The following is a 22,525-nucleotide window of genomic DNA, read 5'->3' as shown; positions in this document are numbered from 1 at the left end:
GGTTTGCCCCATCATGAAAGAAAAATGTCTTATTCTCTGTACTTACTACTGTACATAGGTTGGGCAGCAATGAAACTAGCCACTATAGATGAAAAAGACTTAGTCCCATCTGAGCAATTCTTTCTGTGACAGGCAAAAAAAGAATACAGGTGGAAAAAAAAATTGAAAGTATTTTTGATCTCTGGTAGAAGAAGAACCGAACTGTATGTTTACTGAGCTGAAGTAGGAGCCATGCCATAGATGATAAAGAACTATTTTTCCTAATAGTTTCTTTATAGCTGTAAGAAACTATTTTCTTCTATGCTGTAGCAAACAAGGTCATCAGATATTTTATCTTTATCCTAGAATGTCTGTTCAAGTAAAAAAAATCTTGTTTAATTTACTTTTCAGCTGGGAAAAAGAAGGAAAATGTGTACTACTAGTAGTGTTACAAAATGTAACTAAATTACTCAGTGTATCCACACAGGAAAGACTAAATTTCAGATCTCTTCCAACAAAAAATACTGCAGAAACATTGGTGTCTTGGTAGCACTGTAATCTACAAGTAGTTAGAGCTGGCTTTATACCTATCTAACTGTTCTCCTGACAAATCCTTGAACATTGCTGCGATGAGAGTTTCTCCACTGCTGGGATGCTCTGAAGAACTATTACCTGTTTTGAAAATTGAGTTCCCAAGAATTCTTAAAATTTTAAAATTAAAAGGGCTGTAAAGTTCAGAGCATGCATTTTGGACATTTATGTACTTAGCATGCAGGGTGTATTATGTTTTTTGTCATATTTTGGGCCTTTTGAAATGTTCCCTCAGTAGTAGATTATATCATCTGATGGGCAATTTACATACATGTCTTGCCTGTCAAATTGCTTCCCTTAACTGTAGACTTGGACGTGAGTAATGAATAATAGATGTAATGCCATTCAAAATATGTCATGATGTACTGATGTTCTCACTTAAATCCTACTGATCCTGGTGTCTTTCCCTGACTCACAATTTCTGTTTTGCTGAAAAAATACATCATTTAAATAAGGGGAAGAAGGGAACAGGAAGTAGCTTGCGTAGTTCCTTGCTTCACCTCCTTCGATTGCTTGCAAGGGCTATATTCCACTGTAAGTTACCATTTTGTTGGTTACTAAAATATTACATTATCTTTCCTGAGGCACAATGCTCCCTATCATGTTTCTGCAGATTTCTGTGCTATTCTAAGACACGTCCACATTATGGAAGCACTTATAGCTTCTGCTAAAGGCTTCAGGACACAACAGATGCATTCCGTGACCTCCAGTATTCATACTTGAGCTTCAGTGTGAATGAGTACTGCATGGGGAGATAAGCAAGCTGCTGTTACAGGGGATGCTCAGTACAACAGACTCATGACAAACACTGCTGTAGTGGCTACAGCAGTGCAAGAAGGCTGGGACGTGGCCTTTCTACACCCTTTTTTCCATCCATCTGTTTCAACCAGCTAGGCCTATGGACCAAAAATAGTTTGTGATTATCTAACAGGAAGCAACAAACAAATCAAACAAAAAAGACTTATTTCTCTTTCTTCCCTTGTTTTCCACCTACACCAAGCTAGTAATCAAGATTGCCTTTTTTAAAATATTTTTAGTCCCTTTCTTTTTTTTCCTTCCCCCCTTCTTCACTGAAACTGTCTGTAATAAGCTTACTGTTCTGACCCTACAGCATTAACATTTCACTAGTTTCACTAAGTGACAAAAAATAAAAAGGATTTTGCATATGTCATCAAAAACTCAAAATATGTTTTCCCTGTCTGCTTGAGACATGGGAAAGATAATAGGGTCAGTTTGCACACTTTCTCTATCTTTCTTTATTCTGCAGTTCGTGCTGAAAAGGATTTTTTCCCTTATTTAACATTATAAAGCTAATTCTGCTGTGTCACTAAATTTTTACTAATTCTGGGTCTTCCTGGCATAAAGTGAATTAATAGAATCAGGTGCTTTTTTCCCCCTTCCTTTTTCCTGTGGCAGCTCTTTTGGCTTTTTAATGTGAATGTCTGCACTTCAGCAAGATTTAGCTGAGGTTCATTTAAAACCAAAGATGCTCAGGATCACCTCTGGGAAGCCCAGGACCTCACTGGATTCTGGCAACCTTGACACCTAATCCTGCCTCTGCTGTGGCACACAAATTTGCACACAAAAGCTAACTACAGATAGTCACACTGGCAGAAAAAGAAACTTCTTGGTTTCTGCTTCACCGTTCTAAATTAAACCTCTGTTTTCCTTAGCCTGAAGTGTCTTTGGCTCCTCATTCAAGCTTGGAGTCTCAAAACTATGCTTGAATCGTGGCACCTTTAGCGCAGGCTGCTTTGGGAACCAATAAACCAATTTCCCCTGCCCTTGATTGGTCTCTTGAGGAGCACAGCATGTTCCCAGCCATTTTCAGATGCCAGAACTGTCATGACAAAGGCAATTAATATGGTAACAAGAGAGTTAGCATCCAAAACACTGTTTCCTGAGGGGCTTGTCACATAAGCTGTGGCAAACATTAAAAACATTTACAATATGCATTTCTTTCTCCAAATGCAAATTTCTGTGAACTGTTGTAATTGCCGACATCTTGTATACTTGCAGTCAGGCAAAGATCAAAAGCATGATTGAGTCAGATATGGAATATATTACTCTCAGACCAGTAAAGGCTTCTTTGGTAAAGGAATAAAGGCAATGAGCAAATCCATCTGGCAATGGAAAAATATTTATCCTCCAAATTATTGTCTTATCTATTTGTTACTGGCACATGTGTGCCCAAAACTGGATGTCCATACACAGTTCAGACATAATCAAGGTGTGTCCAACTATTGTATCATGGTGACTGTTGGCTTTTTTATGAGACTGTGGTGTAAATAGGTTGTTAAATACGTTGATTCAGCTTCTCAGCTTCACCTGCATTCACTGGACACAGGTGGTAAGACATAAAGGACCCAGGGCTGACTTCAGACCTAATTTTGTGAGTCTAATTCCAAAGGGCCATTGTGTTCAAAGGGCTCACTGTAACATGGCAGTATTCTGAACCATGCCACTATAATCCAATCAGTATTAGACAAGAAATGGCTGATTTCCATTTCATATTCCTTCTTCTCAAAAGAATCTTCATCTGCTTTGTTAAATTGACTTTATAGTCCATTCATGCTACTAAAGCAGCACAAAGAGTGAGACCAAGAATCTGGCTTATTTCTGTCCCTAAATTAATTGCATTCCATAATGAAAACATAATAATATAAGTAATATTTATTTTCATGGTGCAGGATAAAATAGATTTACCTATAAATCCACATAGGTCTCCAAGGCTTTAACAATTAGGTAATTTAAAAAATATATATGTATATGTATTTATTATTTATTTCTTGGACTAAAGTGGAGATATTCTGGCCCCTCGGGTAAGGCTGTAATTATGCAGCCTTAGAACACCCATATGTGAAGCTTTTCCAGCCTACCATTAAGTTCTTCTATGAAAAGTGGATTATGTATATAATAGACTCTAACACTTCCTGACTCTCTGCTGCAAAAAAAGAAGTGGGAGGCAGATATTCACTCAAATTATTGAGCTTATCCCATTCTGAACTTTCTGGAAAATTCCATGGCCTCCATCAAAAGCTGCTATGATCCCATGTAGGTTACTGCCCAGGTTTCACATTTTCAAAACAACAATTTGATGACCAATAGGAAGATGAAAGAGATATTCTTCAAAAACTGTATACAAATAGAGAGATGGTAACAGAAATATTGACTCAAACCAAAATTATGCCACCCAAAAAGTTGCAATTTTAATACCTGTCTTTGCAAAGAAAGACTGAAAATAGCCAGTAAATTGTTGATGCAATTTTTTGTGTAACTGAAACACTGAGAATACCATTCTGAAACTGGAACTGTCAGTCATCTTCTTCCAATTGCAGTTTGAGATTCTTCCTGATCAAAGCATGTTAGTATTTTCGAGGTTATGAGATACCAACTCTTCTTACAATCTGGCCATTGCTGTCACTTGCTTTACTCTGAATGACACTATGAACTTGTGCAACGTTTCTGACTTGTGTTGCCAGGTTCAAAACCTAGTGCCGCTTTCTTGCAACCAGGAAAGATGGGCCACTGACCCCCATCAGAAGTATGTGAAACCAAACGCACCTCCTGTACACCACAGTTGCAACCTACAAACCTTGGATTCATCTCACTTAACTGGGACATTTATTTCATAAAACTGGAAGCTGAAGACTCTGTCATGGGTCAGTAGGAAAAGAATAAGCTATATCTGCATTATAGAATTTGTGTGTGAGACTTTCTTATGCTGAAAGGCATATGCTGGATTTTCCTTTGTAAACTGTCTATTTAGTCATGTACAGGTTTCATGAAGAGAAAGCACAAGTTTATCCCAGAAATAGGGGCTGTGGTGTATTCCATGAGCACCTGATCTGGGCAGGCAATAAGGAAGGATGACAGAGGGTACCATGGTGCATCTTGACAGATATAACTGAACTCACAGATATCTTCAGAAAGTGCCCATCTAGCCCTTCCACGATTTGAGCTTCCTGCTGCTCAAAGTGTTATACTGGTCCAATGCAATATATGGCACTTGAGCAGAACCTTTGCTGTCAAAAGAATATGCAATTTGCAATTTAGGAGTTCCTTTCTGCCTTTACTTTTTTGATCTAAATCCCACTGCTGTATGGTATAAGACTGAACTTGTGATTGAGGATCATAAAATTCTTTGTTTGTATGCAAAGGGTGACAGAAATCTATGACTCTCTCAACCAATGATTAATGGATTTTAACTGAAATGATTATGTAGATAATGTTCTTCATGCAAATGTTATTGGCTTATTCTTTTTCTTTTTTTTCAGTTAATTAAAAAACACGGCTCCTTCATCTTTTTAAGCAAAATCAGAGTCATGAATGCATATGATAGTATTTCAAACCAAGAGAAGCTATCTATTAGTTTTCATCCGCCTTTATAGCCTTATCAGCACACCATCTCCTTCAAGTTCTAATAGTTTCTGAGTGCCTGATCAGCAGAGAACTGACAAGGTGGGGAAATATAGCAGCCTTCAGGTTCCTCTTGAACTGAATGTTCTTCCATCTTTCTTTGTCTCTCAGAATGGCTAGAAGCAGCATCCCAGCAGGTGAGACTTCTGCCATGCCAGTATTGACTAGGTGTTGATTCTGGAGGAAGAGGGGGATTGTTAAGAAAGCCCCTCTTAATTGCCACCCAGGGTTCACACCTGAGAAGTTGCATGTATAAATTTACTATGTGCCACAAAATTAAAATGTGTATTCATCACTACCTGATGTATAGTCAGCATAATAACTTGCTACAAACACTTGCATTAAGTGAGAACTTCACTTCCAGAACCATAGACTAAGAAAGGTAGAATGAAATTACAGCCAAACTCGGTATTCACACAGATGTACAGGGCTCTTTTACCTGTCTATGTGCCACATTGTGTAAGAAGTTCTCCTCCTAAATCTAATAGCAAGATTTACCTCATCAAACATAAATGTCTGCAAGGCAGACGCTCAAATCTGACTAGTCACAGTGGACTGCCTTTGTAGTCAGTGGTCGAAATGGGACAGCCTGAAAGGGTGATTAATTCTATTCCTAAAGTAGCTATCTGGAATTGGGCAGATGAATTGCATCATAAACCTGCTTATTTCTCTCCATTGATTCCAAAGGGAGTATGCAGTGATTAACTAAGATGTAGATATCTGAAGTAAGATGAATACCATCCTAAGTGAATTGCAGAGTTTTCCTCACCAGTCTTTTTTGTCGTGAGATCTGTGATTGGTTTATGTCATCAGTCTGGAAGAGAATCAGAATTAGACACATCAGAGATAAATGGACACCAGGATCCATGTCACAAACAAGTAACATCAAGTACACCTTGCTTTTCTTACTAGATGGTGATATTTTTGCATGTTTTTCTAGTAGAAAAGGTGTTCGATCTTGGTGACTATTCAATACAAAATAATGTCTGTTCTAGAATAACATCATTCCAGAGCAAAAGACTGTTGAGTAAGTGGTACTTTAATTATTCTTTATGATAGAAAGAAAGCTTTGACATGCACGATTATATTTAACTTGTTATTGATCAAAAAGGTAAGAACTTACACAGTAAAATGCATTATTTTTAATGAAAACTCTTATTTACCTTGAATGATTTGTCAGGTATTAAATTCAGGCAGAGTCAGAAGAAAACAGAAGAGCAAAACTTCTTCTAAGACACCACTTATTTTCATCATCATATGATTAGGACTGAAAGGCGAAAGACTGAAAATATATATGTTCAGCTTCTAAAACTTGAATCTTAAAAAAATTATTTTAAAAATGGTAACTAAATATTAATGCACTTTCCCCAGGTGTGCTCTTCTGTTGCTTGAAGTCAGTCAGAAAATTCTAAATACTTCTAAATTTAGTATTTAATTGCTGTTTGGTAACTACAGTAAATGAATTTACTTTGTCAGGGGCTACTGACAAAACATGAGTTGAGTTACGTACTAACATATTTTCAAGGTATTCTTGTATTACAGTCACATTTGAATCTCTCACCAAAAAAAATAAATAAACACTATTTAAGTTTTGTTGTTTTATTTGGAGCTTTGTGGGGGGGTTTGTTTGTTTAGGGTTTTCTTTTCTTTGTTTGGTTTGGGGTTTTTTTATATTGCTAATGCTTAACAGTAAAAACTTGCAGCATTTTTGGGTTTGCATCTTTTAGAAGCTGCATTGACTGGTGATAGGAGACGTAGGCTAAGACTGTGATAAAATGCATATTTGCCATACAGTGCTGAACCCTAAATACTTATATTCTCACCCTAAATACTTAAATCCTTCTATCAACCTTTAGAATATAGCATGACTATTAGAAATTTAGAATTAAAAAGCTAGACATGAAAAGTCAGGCATAGTGGCTCAGAAGTGAAGGAGAAGGAACTGGAAATCAGACATAAAAATCATAGACTATATTTACTGTGCTGAATGCAGGTACAGGATTGATGGTTACCCAGTGCTGTTGGATACACTGCTAACACGTTAGCTGATGCTGTGACTTTGTGTCCTGGTTTGAGCAGTAGCAGTAATTTTTCTCCTTCTTGGTAGCTGGTGCAGTGCTGTGTTTTGACTTTCAGGCTGGGAACGGTTGTTGATAGCAAGTATGTTTTGAGTTACTGCTCAAATGTTTGGTTTGTTCAAGGCCTTGTCTGAACCTCATGCTCTGCCAGGGAGGAGGGGAGGCTGGGAGGAAGCAGAGACAGGACACCTGACCCAGGCTAGCCAAAGAGGTATTCCATACCATAACACGTCATACCCAGGAGGTAACCGGGAGAGACCTGGAAGGGCTGGAGCTCTGGGGGGGATGGAGGAGGTATCAGTCAGTGCTCGGTCGGGCAGGGTGGGGTAAGTTATGGGTCTGTGGCTGGTGAGGTGTTGTATTCTCTTCACTTGTTATTGGCTTTATCATTATTATTTGTAGTAGTAGTAACAGTAGTGATTTGTGTTATGCCTTAGCTATTAAACTGTGCTTATCTTAATCCGTGGGGGCTAAATTCTTTGGGTTCTCCTTCCTACCTCTCCGGTAGTTGGGGGAGCAAGGGAGGGAGTGAGTAACGAGCTGTGCGGACTTGGTTTAAACCATGACACTTTGCATGCATGTATTCAGAAGGAATGACTTGCTGACAGTGGCTAAGGAATAAATGTCTAAAACATACTTGTGGATATTAGATTGCTGCAAATTTATACACAATGCAAAAGACTTATCCTTGACAAATTTCAAAGACATAGGTGGTGAACTGGTGAGATGTCAAAGAACAGTTCTGTGCATGATGTAGGACAATCTGCAGGCAGAGCATGTTCACAGCAAGGTGCTGGGATTGCTGATATTCTGTCTAGACACCTTCACGGTGTAACTAAAGCAGAAACACTGCAGCTGTTTGAAGAATCTGAGACTTAGGAAAGGCTCTGCAAAACTTAAATCAATGCCTGATTCATTGCTACACCTCAGATGGGCAAGTACTGAAAATCTAAAGTTCCAGTTCCTTCCACAGTGTCACAAAAAAAAAAAAAAAATCAAGCTACTCTAGAAGCATACCCGACAGCCACCAGGCTTTCTTTTTCAATAGAAGAAATACATTTTACTAGGAAATTTAATTTCATGGAAAATATAATTTTACCTGGAAAAGTGCAAGAAACTATGCTTTGGAAACCTCGCTAGGGTTATCTGGGGAGTAGTACATGTCATATAAATGCCCAATGACAGAGAAAAACATGATAATGACAAACACGACTATTATTTTGGTCAGTATGCGTTTTGTCAAGAAGCTTCAAATAAAAATCATTGTTACTTACATACCGTACCAGCTCTAGAAAGTTGAGCAGGTGTAGCCAACTAAGTGACAAAGGCAGAAGTACTGGGATAAAGCTGACTAGTTTTCAGATCTGTATTTTCCTGACTTTTCTGTTTTGAGGTATTTAAATCACTTGTGGAATATATATTTATAATAGAAAAAAAAAGTGGATCTGTCATGACAAGTAGCCTACTATTTGTCATTTCATGGCTGTTAGGACAATTACACCTTCCAAATTGCTAGCTGCCAAAATTGTCCTTAAGATAATAGTGAAAGCTAGTGAGCTATGTGAACAGCATATCTTTGAACAAGAGGGTGAGTTTTTAACTTTGTTCCATAATACATATGCAGATCAATGCTATCAAACATAGTCACAGAACAGCTGATTTTGGTGAGGGAGCAGAAGTTGTAAATTTTATGATAAAGGATAAACTCTATATTAATAATCTGAAGTCAATATTTTTTAAAATTAAACAAATGTATAAAGGCAGGAAAATTATATGGTTTATATGGGCAATATTCTAATAAAGACATGAAGAATGCTTTAGTCTTTCCTTGTTAAGTGAAAAATGCTCAAAGCAGTTGTACTTCAAGTGAGAAAGCAGAGAACGGTACTCAACAATTCATCCTCTCTGATTTTGTTTCTTACAGGAGCAATCAATTGAAGAAAGCAGTGTTTTCAAGTTGTCAAGACCCACAGTTAAAAATAGCTTATTCTTATTCAAGCCTTTTGATGAAAATCTTGGGAAGACGTCATTGCAAGTATTGGAGTACACTTGAGAAATCTGATTATTGTAGAGACTCATAGTTACATCATATATATCAAACACAAATGATTCTGCATAACCTCCAATTTGCTCCTGAGATAATGAATGGCTTACTGTAACCAGCTCCAATGCAAGGTGTCAGTGCAAGTGTTGTGGCTTATGACTCACTTCAGTTATTTAATAGCCTGTTCTGTGAAGAGAGAGTCAAAGATATTTGCCCTCTTGATTTCTGCTTGCTATCTTTAATTATTTATTACTTGTTTGCATACTCTCAGAAAAAAAAAATAAAAGTGAGTTATTACCATACTTTTGTATTTGGGAGGTGATGGTAAAATTTTAGCTATATTTGCTAAGGTGCAAGGTCCTGGTCTGACAATGAAGGGGAAGAGCGGTTTTGGTAGGAGGCTTTCCAGGGTGGTAAAGGAGGATTTAAACCAGATGTGCTGGGGGAGGGGGCATCATTCCATCCCAACACACCCAGGCAGTTGTCAGCACCTATGGTAAATGCTCGGAGCAATGTCGAGATATTCCAGCCACTCCAGCCAATGAACCAGCATCATTTGGAGCTTGGCTCAGGTGCCTCCATACAAACACCTGTAGCATGGGGAACAAACAAGAGGAATTAGAGACGTGGGCATGTCTATGGGGGTATGATATAAAAGGCATCACAGAAACATGGTGAGATGGTTCCTATGACTGGAGTGTTGGAATGGAAGGTTACAGGCTCTTTAGAAAACACATGCCTAGCAGAAGGGGAGGGGGAGTTTCTGTTTATGTTAGGGATAGGCTGGAGTGTATGGAAATCTGTCTGGGGACAGGTGAGCAGTGAGTAGGGAGTTCATGGGTCAGGGTTAAAGGGAGAACAGCTATGGGAGACATTACTGTGAAGATCTGTTATAGACCTTTTGATCAAGAGGAACCTGTGGATGAAGAACTCTACAGACAGATAGGAGCAGCCTCACGCTTACAGGCCCTTGTTCTCCTGGGGGACTTCAACCACCCTGATATCTACTGAAGCAAAGGTACGGCCTGGCACAAAAAATCCAGGAGGTTCTTCGATTGTGTGGAAGACATCTTCCTTTTGAAAGTAATAGAGGAGCTGACAAGGTGTCGTGGTTTAAATCAAGTCTCCCTACTCCCGGAGAGTTAGGAAGAAGAATCCAAAGAATGTAGCCCCCACGGATTGAGATAAAAACGGTTTAAACTAAATCTGCACAGTTCCCCCTCTGTTCCCCTTCCCCCCCCCCTCCTTCCCACTCCCGGAGGGATGGGAAGGAGAGCCGGAGGGATACAACTCCCACGGATCGAGGTAAAATCAGTCCAGCAATCAAGGTATAACAGAAGTAAACTACCAGTACCAATAACAAATCAAAGTTAGAGGAGACAAACAGAGAGAGAGAATACGATACCACCCGCCGCCACGAGGCCAGCAGCCGGAACCCCCCAGCCGGAAGCCCCAGCTAGCGCTTCCCCTTCCCTCCCCGAGCTCAGCCCGGCGTGTTAACTCCTTCCCTCCCGGCCAGCTTCCAGTCCCCTCCCCAAGCAGGACGTGCTGTGGTATGGAATACCTCCCCGACTATCCCACACCAGGCGCCCTATCTCTCCCTCCTCACTGGCAGAGCATGAGCTACTGCTGAACCCATGACACAAGGAGAGGTGCCAAGCTTGACCTCATGCTCACCAACAGGGAAGGGCTGGTTGGAAATGTGATGCTCCAGGGCAGCCTTGGTAGCAGCAATCATGAGATGGTGGAATTCAAGATCCTCAGGACAGTGCTCATAGCTCTGGACTTCAAGAGAGCAGACTTTGGCCTCTTCAGGAACCTGTTTAGCAAGGTTTCATGGGATAAATAGCCCTAGAGGATAGGGGGGCCAAGACTGTTGGTTCATATTCAAGGATCACCTGCCGCAAGTTCAGGAGTGTTGCATCCCAACTAGAAGGAAGTGCAGCAGGAGGGCCAGGAGACCTCCTTGGATGGATAAGGTGCTGCTGAGGAAAATTCGAGAGAAAAAAAGAATCTTATAAAAGGTGGAAGCAGGGACAGGCAGCCTGGGAAGAATACAGGGATGTTGTCCGGAAAGCTAGGGACCAGGCTAGGAAAGCTTAGGCCCAGTTAGAATTAAAATTGACTAGGGATGTTAAGGATAAGCTCCTTGTGTTGCATCCCGACTAGAAGGAAGTGCAGCAGGAGGGCCAGGAGACCTCCTTGGATGGATAAAGAGCTGCTGAGAAAAATTCACAAGAAAAAAGAGGCTTACAAAAGGTGGAAACAAGGACGGGTGGCCTGGGATGAATACACGGATGTTGTCAGCGTAGTTAGGGACCAAGTTAGGAAAGCTAAGGCCCAATTGGAGCTAAACTTGGCAAGGGATGTTAAAGATAATAGGAAGGGATTTTATAGGTATGTAGCGGCTAAAAAACAGACAAAGGACAATGTAGGCCCCCTCCAGAAGCTTTCAGGAGAACTGGCTACACAGGACTTGGAGAAGGCTGAGGTTCTGAATGGCTTCTTTGACTCGGTCTTCACTGGCAGCACCCGAGTCTTGGAAGGCGGACGCAGGGACTGTGAAAACCTAGACCTTGGGTCCACTGTACATGAGGATCTGGTTCAAGGCCATTTTAAGAACCTGAATGCACACAAGTCCATGGGACCTGATGAAATCCATCCGCGGGTCCTGAAGGAGCTGGCGAATGAAGTTGCAAAGCCACTGGCCATCATATTTGAAAACTCATGGCAGTCAGGTGAAGTTCCTGACGACTGGAAAAAGGGAAATATAACCCCCATTTTCAAGAAGGAGAAAATGGACGACACAGGGAATAACAGACCAGTCAGTCTCACCTCTGTGCCTGGCAAAATCTGGGAGCAGATTCTCCTGAAAGGCATGCTAAGGCACATGAAAAAGAGCAAGGTGCTTGGTGACAGCCAGCATGGCTTCACTAGGGGAAAATCCTGCCTGACCAATTTGATGGCCTTCTATGATGGGGCTGCAGAACTGATGGACAGAGGTAGAGTAGCTGATGTCATCTACCTGGACTTGTGCAAAGGGTTCAACACTTCCCACATGACATCCTTGTCTCTAAACTGGAAAGACATCAGTTTGATAGGTGGACCACTTGGTGGATAAAGAACTGGCTGGATGGCCCCACGCAAAGAGTTGTGGTCAACAGCTCAGTGTCCAGCTGGAGAGCAGTAACGAGTGGTGTCCCTCAGGAATCGGTGTTGGAACCGATCTTGTTTAACATCTTTGTTGGTGACAAGGACAGTGGGATTGAATGCGCCCTCAGCAAGTTTGCCAATGACACCAAGCTGTGCGGTTCGGTTGATACGCTGGAGGGAAGTTATGACATCCAGAGGGATCTTGAGACGCTTGTGAGGTGAGCTGATGCTAACCTCATGAAGTTTAACCATGACAAGTGCAAGGTCCTAACCTTGGGTCAGAGCAATCCCAGGCACAGCTACAGGTTGGGCAGAGAAGAGGTTCAGAGCGGCCCTGCAGAGAAGGACTTGGGGGTGTTGGTCAATGAGAAAATGAGCATGAGCTGGCTTCAGTGTGTGGTCACAGCCCAGAAAGCCTACCGTATCCTGGGCTGCATCAAAAGGAGCATGACCAGCAGGTCAAAGGAGGTGATCCTGCCCCTCTGCTCTGCTCTTGTGAGACCTCACTTGAGTATTGTGTGCAGCTCTTGTGCCCTCAACATAAAAAGGAGATGGAACTGTTGGAAGAAGTCCAGAGGAGGGCCACAAGGATGATCAGGGGACTGGAGCACCTCCCATAAGAGGACAGGCTGAGAAAGTTGGGGCTGTTCAGCCTGGAGAAAAGAAGGCTGCATGAAGAACTCATAGGTCTTCATGACCTATGAAGACCTCATAGCAGCCTTCCAGTATCTGAAAGGGGCCTATAGGGTTGCTGTTGATTGACTATTCATTAGGGACTGTAGTGATAAGACATGAGATAACAGGTTAAGACTTAAACAGGGGAAGTTTAGACTGGATGTAAGGAAGAAATTCTTTACTGCTAGGGTGGTGAGGCACTGGAATGGGTTGCCCAAGGAAGCTATGAATGCTCCACCCGTCTTGGTGTTCAAGGCCAGGTTAGACAGAGCCTGGGCTGACATGGTTTGTTGGGAGATGTCTCTGTTCATGGGAGCGAGGTTGGAACTAGATGATCTTAAGGTCCTTTCCAACCGTAACTCTTCTAGGATTCTATCATTTCTAAGAATTCGTTTTTTGAATTACTTTCATCTAATACGATATACTTGATTCCTTCATCAAAAATTGTATGGCTTCCAGGTACCTGTCTCTTGCTCCTGTGCTTGTTCTTCAACAGAGGGTAGATATAGGCCTGCAAAGCCTTCTAGCTAGATTTTTTTTTCCATTGTTGTTTTTAGTCTTTTCTGGGTTATTTTTACATTATAATGTTTCCTGTATGTGTGTTACGTTCGTCATTTTCTCACAAGACAACTGAGGGCAGAAATGTGAAAAATGCCTAGTGACTTAAAAATGACAATTTTGCACATTAAAACAAATGATTGATTTTTTTTTCTTGTTAATTCATCCATATGGTTAAACAAGGGAGAAGTATTTTTTATTACACTTTAATCTGCCAGAATAGTCAAATTTGCATCAAAGATAATGATCCTATGAGAATCCAGCACAATTAGGGAAAACAAAGTTCAGGAACCACTCCTGAAGATTCAGTCCATTTTAGGCATAGAAGAGGTAGATATTATTTTCCATATGGAACAAATTCTTCTTACCTTCATGAGCTTTAACAGATTAATAATTGAAGAAAGATTGAATTTAACAGTGTTTCTGGTGAGGGACAGGTGGGTCAATTGTTTTTATCTCTTTATGCTTCTTCATTAGTCTGCGTCTGCTGCCTCTTGTAACATTCCCATTGGCAGTGTAAGGATTATAGTTTGAATGAAACTTCTGTAATGCAATTCTAAAATACTAACAAATTTCATTGAATGAGAAGTTTTTGCTGTTCAGTGTTCAGCAGGAAATGGACACATCTCTCAGAGGCTCTGGAGAGCTTTATGCCAGATCTACTAATAGCTTAGTTCTAAACAGATAACACCCAGAGGGGCCACAATGATAATATTCAATTATGTAAAAGGCTTCTGCAGAATAGAAGGACATAAAGCAACAGTTCTGAGTGTTGTTCAAAGGAGCAATACAAACCTATGAGCAATACAACAAGTAATCATGTTATATTTCAAAGGGGATTTAGGATAAGCATGATATGTATTAGAAAGACCATTCCAATCGTTCTGATACAAATGTAGTAGTTGCCCAGAAAGGTTTTTGTCACAAGAGTAAAGGACCAGGTTACAAATCTGTCAAGAATGACATGTGTATAATGGATCCTGTTTTGAACAGATGGATAGATTAGGTGAAACTTCAAGATCCGTTGCAGCCAAGTTTTCTGGGATTCTGTAATTATCTTATATGCTGTGACAGCTTTTCCTTCCTAAAGTAAATATAGGTCTTAGGATAGCAAAGGTGGTTCAGGACAATGGGTGGTAATCCCAATTGGTCAACTGATGCAGGTACAAGGCAAGGACTAAAGTTCTTCACCTTAGAAACTGTCGATGATATTTGACCCTGTATCGTAGAGGCATCTGCCAGTTAAGGGAGTTTCATCATCAAAAGGTGTTGCCTCTACAAGGTAAAACAGACATAATCTAATGTTGTACTTGGTCTGTCCAATGAACCATAGTTGCTGAGCCTTAGTTTTGCTCAGAAAAAAACAAACTGGTTAAATACAAACAAAAAGTAAGGAAAAGTTTATTTTACAAGAAATTATCATGTAGGAGAGAGGTATGTATTATCTTCTGTACAAGTTATTTGCTTTCACTGAAAAGGTCATACTTTGAAAGACAGATAAACATTTTGTTTTATGTTGCCGTTGCCTTTGAAGTACACAGTAGTGTAAAACAAGTTCCTAGTTCTTAAGGTTAATTGCTACAAACGGGATTTATTTATGAACAGCCTTAAATGATTTTTACAAATGGTTCTTACAATGTGCCAGTGTCACAAAGGGATGGGTCTTTTAAGGGGTTATACTTTTTGCCCCATATGATGCTGTAAGACTGAGTGCTTTGTACAGCTGAGCTGAAGATACAGCACAGAAATTCATTATCATTGTAAATTTAAAATACATCTATATTTAATTAATACATCACCAACATTTCCTATTTTGAATTGCTTTGGCTTTATTTATTCTTCATCAGTGACCCAAATTATTAGAACCAGTTATGTACAAATGTAATAGGAAAAGAGAATATAGGATATATTGATAGCACAGAGAGATTATATTTTTCAGGATGTGTAGGAGACAGAAATAAATTGGACCCATGGTCAAGTTCATGACAGTTCCTCTGAAGGAAGGAGCTAGAATAGGCAAAAGGTGGCTTGTCATGGAAGAAGTCTTACCTGTCTTTTGTCTCACACTGTCCCACAGCCAAGACCTGTTTTTCACTGCATCCTTACCTGTGGAATGTGATGCCATTCTTCTGATGTGACCCTGGCATGGAGAGTGCTGTTGGACTGCAAGGAGCCACAGCTGCTGGTTTATACACTAAAAAATTAGAAAGGTTCAGATATGCTTCTTGCTACTTTATTCTTCATACCTGAATAGAAGATAATTAGATTATATGATCTTTGTTCTGTCAAGGGATTTATTTTGTTTTAATTTTCATATTTTTTTATTCTGAATGTGAACTCCATAAAGTGTAACCTGCTTTCATCATCAAAAACAAGTCACGGTGTCCCTCAAACGTCAAAACGCAATACCAATGTGATACTGTAAAGTATACAGTAAACTGCATCTTGTTTCTAGCTGATTTTTCTGTGTCATTTTAAGACATAGCAAAATCCCAGTCTTCTATCCTTTTTATCACAACAGCAGCTTTGGCACATGTCCTTAGAAATGAAGGTTCCAACACAAGGTTGCCATTCAGTTTAGTTGTCTTCTGACCATTCTCACATCTCTCCAGTACTTTAGAAGTCCTCATCTTTGTTTCCTTACATCCTGGGCACATGGAATGGCTGACTTGAGGCCATGTCCTAGAGCTTTATTGAATGTTCACTGTCTGTGGTCAAGTGAAAAACACATTTTTTTCTAGAAGTATTTTACAAGCAGGTGATACAAGAAAAAATGGACTAAAAATAATTTATAGATTGTGCCTGCATCTGGATTTCAAACTAGTTACTTAATACAATTGTAAAACATATATATTAGTATCAGCAAACAATGAGTTTGTTGAAGAGTAACATATCCAGAGATTCTGAAGTGACATATCAAAGATTTACAGGTTAGCAACAGAGATGAGAATGGAGTCAAGTGCACTTATTCCTCACAACAGAGTCCAGTAAATCACAGCCTCTTGCTCTACCCCTTGTATTAGCAGATGACTTCAGAGGTACAGATATCCAGCATCCAGTATCCCATACCCAGTCTGAGGTGTTGATACAATCTCTGATCCCCATACCCAGTGAGGTACTCTTACTGCCTTTAGGCTCTGCAGTAAGTTTCAAATTCCAATTTAACCCTGGTTGAAACTATTTTGGTCGTTGCATCTTAGTACCAATAAATTAGAACCCATAAAAAGAATTTAGTCTTTACTCAGGCAAAGTGAACCTTTGAAATCCTCTACCTCAGGCTATCAAGGTAGTTAGAGAGAGTGAACTTTAAAACCCCTGCATAGTTTTATGGCATCTGAAACCTTTGTAGCTACACAAGTTAATATATAATAGCAATCTCATTTCTTGTCATGGGACTCCAACAGATCACCTTATGTGTCAGGAAGGATTTTCTATTTGCATGTCCTACTTTACTTATTTGGGTGATATATCACAGGATCTTTTCACTATTAGCAGCTTATGCTGATACATAAGACTTTGTTCATCTTCATAGGCAGAGGCTTACTTTTTTCTAATGTACAGTTCTGCTGTTTGAAATCAAGTTCTTCTGTCTTCCAATCATTAACACAAAAATGGACTACAGATATTTCAGTAAAATAACAAGCAAGTTTCATGCACAAGGAACCATCATTTAGCCAACTTTGGCCTCATTTTTTATTTTTTTATTTTTTAATTGCTTATTATATAAATCCTTCAGTAAAAATGAAGCACAAGCATGGTACCTGGAATGTAATATGCATTATTTGGGGAAAATCACTGACCATGAGTATGTCAAGTGTAGGGAATACATTATTAAAGTAACTTTTACACAATATAGATCTAAAGACCTGCCAAGCATGTTAGTTTACCTTTATACCACTGTTTTGTTATGAACCAGGGAGCTCATCTTTTCCTCTTGTCAACATATCTCTTTTGGCATTAAATGGAATGTCGGTTAAAGAGAGAGCTACAAACCCTTCAAGCTCTTCGGCTGTGAAAATGGAAGCTTAAAAGTATTTTGAAAGTTGTTGTGGTTTATATTTTAAGGAAAAAAGAATTTGAATACTGGACAGTGCCTGGTTTTTTGAATTCAACTTATTAATTGCCTGCTTGAGATAATTAAAGCATTTGTGCTCAAAATAATTGGTGTCATTGAAAATAATGGATTTAACCTTGGCAGTAGATTCAATTTGTCTGCTCCAATTCATTCCTGAAAATACAAGAAGAATCTTTTTTTTTTTTTGCCTCTTAAGGTTGCTTATAATTTAGCTTAACATTCAACAGATCAGCTGTGTAGTGGATGTGTATAGTCCCTCATCATTCTGTTTTATAAGGCAGGACTAAAAGCAATGCTCTCTTTGAGGCTAGGGCTAGTTGCGATGCTGCATTGTAAAAGAACAAGAGATGGATTACATAATCTGATAACATTTTAGCTAAACTTGGATATCACAAATTTAAAAAACTAGCTAAATGGTGTATTTTAAATTTTGATTCTACAGAACATGGAATGGAAAGGCAATAAAGAAACATAAACCAGTGATCAGAACTTCGATCTAAGAGCTTTCAGGAGAATCCACTGTAGGTTTTTACATGTCACAGAATGGTTGAGGTTGGGAGAGACCTCCAGAAGTCATCTAATCCAACTGATCAGATGTACCCATTGTGAGACTGAACAGCTGATACAGAATTATATGTCATACAAGAGATTTTACTGCTAGAAGTTCGAATACTGTAATGTTTACTCTGTCTCACAGCTGAAAGTCCAGAATGCAATTTTAAGCATTTATAGTCCCTGAGGGAACATTTAGCCCTCACAAGAAATGAAAATCTAATATCTGTCTATGAACTTGTCTAGCATTAACCAGTAGAAACACCGAGAGGAAAGAAAATCTTTAGATTGCACAGCTATCTTCCCTAAGGGTGCCAACTGGATGACCATTTCTTTTTCCTTTTTCTTTTTTTGACTTTCTCTCTCTCTCTTTTTTTTTTTTTTAAGGAATATTGAATTCCTTCCTTTCCAAAACTTAGGCAATACATAAATTTATCTAATAAAGGAGAATGTGCAGTAAAAAAGAAAAAAAATCTATTCTTTACTTGAAGGAGAGATTAGAGCCCAAACTCACACACACACACAAAAAAAAAAACAAAAACAAAAACAAAACCCAAGCCAGTTAAAAAAATCATTAGGCATTTGTTAGAAGTTCATTAGAAGAACATTCAAATAAGATAACAATGGTCAGAAGCCGAGGTGATTTTTCCTTCAGAAAAATAAAACTTGTGTTTACATAGCCTGTATAGAAGAAAAGACCTTCAATGCAGATCATATCCCTATATTTTCACAGCGAAGCACATCCCCCATATCCTGTTATTCTATAAAGAATAACCATACTGTATCACCAGCAGTCTTTAGGGAATACTGCATTGTCATTATTATTTATATAAGTACTGAATACCCTTGCAGCAAAACTATAACATAGTTATAGTCCATAATTAGTCCAACCTGTGGAGGTCATATTAACAAACAGACCTAGCAGATCCCTGATGGACACATGAAATTCCTCCCTTTGCTTACAGACAAATAGGAAGGGCTTTTATCTTAGGTGAGACAGCCTATTTTTGATCCTTCAAGCTTTCTTGTTATTATAAAAACAACTCAGACGAGATGCTCCAGCTATTCCCTCCATCAGTCTCCACCACTGTTTTTAACAGAGTGACTTCAGCTGAATGATAGCAGGTATAATTTCTAGTGCTTATTTCCGAGTAAGAATAAATGTTGCATTGGTATCACTGAAAGAAAGAAAAAAAAAGGAAAGAAAAACAAGAAAAGAAAGAAAGAAAAGAAAGAAGATGGAGGGAAAATAACAAAAAGAGAGAGAAAGGGAGGGAAAGAGGAAGGGAAAGGGGAATGAAGAGATAAAAGATAAATGTTTTCTTGATTTCCCACACGGTGGATTAGTAAACTCAGCCATGAGAGTTTATTAAGGTCATTTAAAACTGTATATCTATCTCCATATGAAGGCACATGCATGTCAATTTTTAGATCCTAGGACAACTGCCTGTTTTCTAGCAAAGCTACTGCAAGTGAAAACATACATAGAAAAGGAATAAATGGGTTTAAATTACATTGGGGGTTGGAAGGGGAAAGGTCATTAAATCAATCTGGTCTTGCAAATGCAAAAAAACCTCTTCAGAGCTTCATTTATCCTCAGAATTCATGAGGTCTGCCCAGCCTCATTAGAGTGAAGCAGCAGAACAGAAGTAAAGTGATATGTCACCATTCTTTCAATAACATGGCAAAAGCCAAGTAAAGCAGGTAGAAATACATTATTTAAAGTGAAGGAATTATCCCCTTTGCCTATTGCTTAGAATAATATAGATTGAAAAATAAATAAAATTCTTAAAGCTTCTATGTCTGTAAAGCCAGTTCTCACTAATCTCCATCAATGTCAGCTCCCACTCAAAAGAATTATACAGTTCAAATTCAAATTCACATATATATACATCTGTGTATGCACATTTACGTATATTTATGCATATACATATGTATGCATTCACAAAATTATACAGTGGCTCATCCCACCCACCTGCCACTTTCTTTGAGAAATATTTAGTCTTATAAGATTTATATTCTTGTTAAGGATTTTTTTAATGTAAGTTTATAAAATATAGTACATACATGTACATTTCTTCACCTGTCAGAAACATCTTTCAATACTTAAGATGATAGAATAACGAGAAAAAGAAAAAGTTCTTTCTCCTTTTTAAGAAATTAATTCATGTCCATGGGATGTGATAGATTTTAATGCTAAAAAAGTAAGTCCTCTTATGCAGTACATGTGCACTACAGTTGCAGTCTTAGCAATGAGAGTGTGAAGTGCTCTCCCTGAGAAGCTTAGCTGTGCACAAGAATGACCAGTATTAGGAATAAGAGAAATAAGAAAGTACTTGAGCCTTAGTGAGCTTCTTGGAAACTGAGGTTTTTGGCATCATCAGAATTTCTATCACTTCATGTATAAGAGTTGTTAATTTGCAGTCAGAAGAAAGAAATGGATTTTCTACATTTCCCCATGAAACTGAAATTCTTAAGCATTTCTTGCCACCCTGATCTTATTTGAGCATTTGAGATTCTCTAATAATTATTTGATTTGATATTGAGGTGTATACAATGTGCTCCTAATTATCTGAATTATTTATGAAGACAGTTTCATATATTACTGTTTTGATACATTCTAAAATCACAATAAAGTACAGTTATTCTTTTTACATTGACTTCTTAAATTTTTTTACTGTTGAAAATATACTCAAGATTGAGAAGTCTCTTACTATAAACAATTCATAATAAACAAAAGTAATTTTTTTTTTAATATCTTCCTTTAATCCCTTTTTTGGTCAGCCACACAACTGAGGTGACTGAATAGCAGTGACTGGACTGTGAAAGAGATAAGACTAACAATAAAGTATTTCTTTACATCAGTGACTTGACAGTTGTTCAGCACGGACCAGAAGCAATTAATACTAATATTTTCAAACTAAGTAGTCAATAGAACTTTTATGCTCAGATTTGTAGAAGTGCTGATCTGTCACAGGACATGGTGGCTTATGCCTGTGGCATTCCTATGGCATCTCTAAAAATAACAACCTGGATAGAGCTTTCTGTTTATACTGCAAGAGCAAAAGACTTGTGATCAACTTAATATTTTATTAAGCCCTAGCTAATGAACAGTGCTGAGTATATAAAGTTGAGCTTTGCACACAGTACCTTTGGTTACTCCAAAGCCTACATCTGAAGCCCTTCTCAGCCAAAGTAGACCACAGGCAAAGAAATCTTGCACCCGGCCAAGCCTGAATTCAAACTGGAAAACAGTGACATTCATAAAAAGTGAAATAAAAACAAGATTTATTGCTTTTTCACTTTTGCAGTGTGGGTTAGGATTATAATTTAGAATCAAAAGAATGCATAACAAATTCATGGTGCTGTCCTAGACTGTCATAGTAAGCTGCTTTCAATCTCTAAACATCACTCCATATTACTTTAAGTTGCCAGAGAGAAAAGCAATGATAGCTGCTCAGTCTGCAATGTATTCGCGTCATCTAATATATCCTTCAATTTTAAATATTAACATCTGTCATGGGTTCAGCCGTAGCTCATGCTCTGCCAGGGAGGAGGGAGAGATAGGGCGCCTGGTCTGGGCTAGTCGGGGAGGTATTCCATACCACAGCACGTCCTGCTCGGGGAGGGGACTGGAAACTGGCTGGAAGGGAAGGGGTTAACAATCCTCCAGGCTGGGCTTGGAGAGGGAACTGGAAGCTGGCCAGGAAGGGAGGGGTTAGCTCTCTCTTCCGGGCTGGGCTCGTTTTGGCGGGTGGTATCGTATTCTCTCTCCTTGTTTATTTCCTCTAACATTGATTTGTTAGTGGTAGCAGTAGTGATTTGTGTTATACCTTAAATGCTGGACTGATTTTACCTCAATCCGTGGGAGCTGTATTCCTCCGGCTCTCCTTCCCATTCCTCCGGGAGTGGGAAGGTGGGGGGGGGAGGGGAAACAAAGGAGTGTGTGGGACTCCGGGAGTGAGTGAGTGAACTGTGCAGATTTGGTTTAAACCACGACAGTTTTTGGCGCCCAATGTGGGGCACAAACCCACGACCCTGAGATTAAGAGTCTCATGCTCTACCGACTGAGCTAGCCAGGCCATTTGATCCACACAGTCCAGTAAATACAATTGTCCCCTACCTCCACCTGGCTGGAGGCAGGGCCCCTCTAATAGTCATCATCATCACAATCTTGGACACCTAATTCGTGTTGAGAGGGATTATTCTTCTTTATCACAGGAGCTGGAGTAAAATCAGCTCTTCCGCTCCATCTGGGAACTTGTTCACCAGAGACTGAAGCTGCAGCTCTCATGGGGCGATCAGTCTTGGCCCGTGCTCCTCTCTTCAATTCATCCACATGTTCCTCCAAGGCTGAAGTAGGTTTTCCATTCCACTTCGTCATGTCTTCTCCGTGATCCC

General features: G+C 39.2%; 1 non-coding gene across 1 annotated transcript; it reads right to left on the bottom strand.

The window, feature by feature from the left end:
• Nucleotides 1-22,133: 22,133 nt before the first annotated feature.
• On the bottom strand, nt 22,134-22,206 carry TRNAK-CUU (transfer RNA lysine (anticodon CUU)). The gene has a single exon. It is a non-coding gene; the product is annotated as a tRNA-Lys (tRNA).
• Nucleotides 22,207-22,525: the final 319 nt, after the last annotated feature.

The sequence above is a fragment of the Melopsittacus undulatus genome, chromosome 2 (assembly GCF_012275295.1).
Source record: "Melopsittacus undulatus isolate bMelUnd1 chromosome 2, bMelUnd1.mat.Z, whole genome shotgun sequence".
Taxonomy (NCBI): domain Eukaryota; kingdom Metazoa; phylum Chordata; class Aves; order Psittaciformes; family Psittaculidae; genus Melopsittacus; species Melopsittacus undulatus.
This window is presented reverse-complemented; position numbering and strand designations above follow the sequence as displayed.